At 39.7% G+C, this 2,869-nt stretch overlaps 1 pseudogene; it reads left to right on the top strand.

Moving 5' to 3' along the window:
- The first annotated feature begins 1,839 nt into the window (after window positions 1-1,839).
- On the top strand, window positions 1,840-2,283 carry LOC113888597 (annotated as a pseudogene).
- The last annotated feature ends 586 nt before the right edge of the window (window positions 2,284-2,869 follow it).

Genomic DNA, 2,869 nt, shown 5'->3' on the forward strand with positions numbered 1-2,869 from the left:
TTCTCTGGACTAGCTTTAATTTTGCAGTATTTATTGCACATTTCTTGGCCCAAATGTGGATTAGCAGTGAGGCTCTTGTCCTGTGTTTTATTCACAGACCATAAATGTTTGCACATAGGATGTAACATTCCATGTCCATGATCCTTCCTTCAGTTCAGTCCAGTTGCTCAGTCATGTCTGACTCTTTGCAACCCCATGGACTGCAGCATGCCAGGCCTCCCTGTTCATCACCAACTCCCAGAGTCCACCCTAACCCATGTCCACTGTGTCGGTGATGCCATCCAACCATCTCATCCTCTGTTGTCCCCTTCTCCTCCTGCCCTCAATCTTTCCCAGAATCAGGGTCTTTTCAAATGAGTCAGCTCTTCGCATCAGGTAGCCAAAGTATTGGAATTTCAGCTTCAGCATCAGTCCTTCCAATGAATACCCAGGACTGATCTCCTTTAGGATGGACTGGTTGGATCTCCTTGCAGTCCAAGGGACTCTCAAGAGTCTTCTCCAACACGACAGTTCAAAAGCATCAATTCTTTGGCGCTCAGCTTTCTTCACAATCCAACTCTCACATCCATACATGACCACTGGAAAAACCATAGCCTTGACTAGATGGACCTTTGTTGACAAAGTAATGTCTCTGCTTTTCAATATGCTGTCTAGGTTGGTCATAACTTTCCTTCCAAGGAGTAAGCGTCTTTTAATTTCATGGCTGCAGTCACCATCTGCAGTGATTTTGGAGCCCAGAAAAATAGTCACCCACTGTTTCCACTGTTTCCCCATCTATCTGCCATGAAGTGATGGGACTGGATGCCATGATCTTAGTTTTCTAAATGTGGAGTTTTAAGCCAACTTTTTCACTCTCCTCTTTTACTTTGATCAAGAGGCTCTTTAGTTCTTCTTCACTTCCTTCCTTCCTTCCTTAGAACAAAAGAATACGTGTACCTACTCTTTTGTCCACTGATCAAATATGGTACAGATGCAAGATCCAGTTTTATATTATAGCACCCAGTGAAGAGAGTTGCTTCAGTGTGATAATTAGTCTGTATTTTCAGTTAACACCCTTCTTACATCTCTATCTGGCATTGGAAGCCAATGTCTTTTTTCTCATATAATTACCCAAATGTAATCCTCCAAAAATAGTACAAGATGCATTATAAATGACCAGCACAGTAAGTATTTATACTGTAGAGGCAAGGAGACCTTTGATGTTCATCATTAAAACAAAAACAGACTGGTTTTGAAGGTTTTTTTTTAATATAAGATTTTTTAATATTTTAATATAAAATTATATAAGATATAATTTAATCATAAGCTCTCAGGAAGATGTAAAATGAGTACCATAGAGTCCCTTGTACCCCTAACCTAATTTCCCCCAACAGTGACAACCTATACAACTGTAGTATAATATCAAAACCAGGAAAACTGACATTGGTAAAATGTGTTCACTAGACTACTGACTATAGACTACGGAATTTATTCCACTTTTTATAATATTTTACATTCACGTGTTTATATGTATGTATGTGTTTTGCTTCCCCTGGTGGCTTAGACAGTAAAAGTGTTGCCTGCAATGCAGGGAGCCCTGGGTTTGATTCCTGGGTCGAGAAGATCCCCTGGAGAAGGAAATGGCAACCCACTCCAGTACTCTTGCCTGGAAAATCTGATGGACGGAGGAGCCTGATAGGCTACAGTCCATGGGGTCGCAAAGAGTCAGACACAACTGAATGGACTTCCCTTATGTGTTTTGGTAGGTCTTATGAAATTTTACCCCAAACATATAGATTTCTAAAACCACCACAATCAAGATACAAATCTGCTCTTCTGATCGCGTGGCAAGCCTTCAAGATGCCACCGAAGAAAGACAAGAAGCCTAAGAAGTCACCTGGAAGTTACATTTGAATCTTACTCATCCAGTAAGAAGGTGGAAATTTTTTGATTCTTGAAATTTGCACCAGTTTCTGTGGGAGAAGGTTAAAGTGAATGGAAGGACTGGAAATCTTGGGAATGTCATTCACATTGAACGTGTCCAAGAATAAATCATAGTTGTTCTGAGAAACAGTTCTCCACAAAGGTATTTTAAAGTACCTACCCAAGAAATACCTTAAAAAGAACAATCTTCGTGATTGGCTTCCTATGGTTGCATCTGACAAGGAGACTTATGAGCTTCATTACTTCCAGATCAGTCAAGATGAAGATGAATCTGAGTCTGGAGACCAGATGACGCCATCCCTTATAGGGCTTTGCTTGCTAATAAACAAATTAAGCATACAAAAGAAAGAAACTTCTTGAAATGGACCTTTAGCTTATCAGTGAACAAAAAACATTACTCTGTATGTTAAACATCCATCTCTTTATTTAAGTGTATGCTGTTTATATGGTGCTGGCTTTCCTTTAATACTTTTTATATTTTTATTGGAGTGTAGTTGATTACAAAGCTGTGTTAGTTTCAGGTGTACAGCAAGTGAATGAGTTATACATGTATCCTCTTGTCCTTTAGTCATATAGACCATCACAGAGTACTGAGTGGAGTTCCCTGTGCTATACAGCAGTTTTTAGTTACGTTTATGTATGCTAAGTCACTTCAGTTGTGTCCGACTCTTTGCAAACCCATGGATTGTAGCCTGCCAAGCTCTCTGTCCATGGGATTCTCCAGGGCAGAATACTGGAGTGGCTTGCCATTTCCTAATCTATCTGTTTTATTGTATACGTAGTTGTGTATACACAGTATCAATCTCCCAATGTATCCCTCTCCCCTGTATTCCCTGGTATCGTAAGTTTTCTATATCTGACTTCTGTTTTGTAAAGAAGTATTTGTCCCCCCCCCCTTTAAATTACTTTGTATAAGCAATATTCAAATAGCTAGTGGAATTTCTTT

Source organism: Bos indicus x Bos taurus, unplaced genomic scaffold (assembly GCF_003369695.1).
Source record: "Bos indicus x Bos taurus breed Angus x Brahman F1 hybrid unplaced genomic scaffold, Bos_hybrid_MaternalHap_v2.0 tig00000152_arrow_arrow_obj, whole genome shotgun sequence".
Lineage (NCBI taxonomy): Eukaryota > Metazoa > Chordata > Mammalia > Artiodactyla > Bovidae > Bos > Bos indicus x Bos taurus.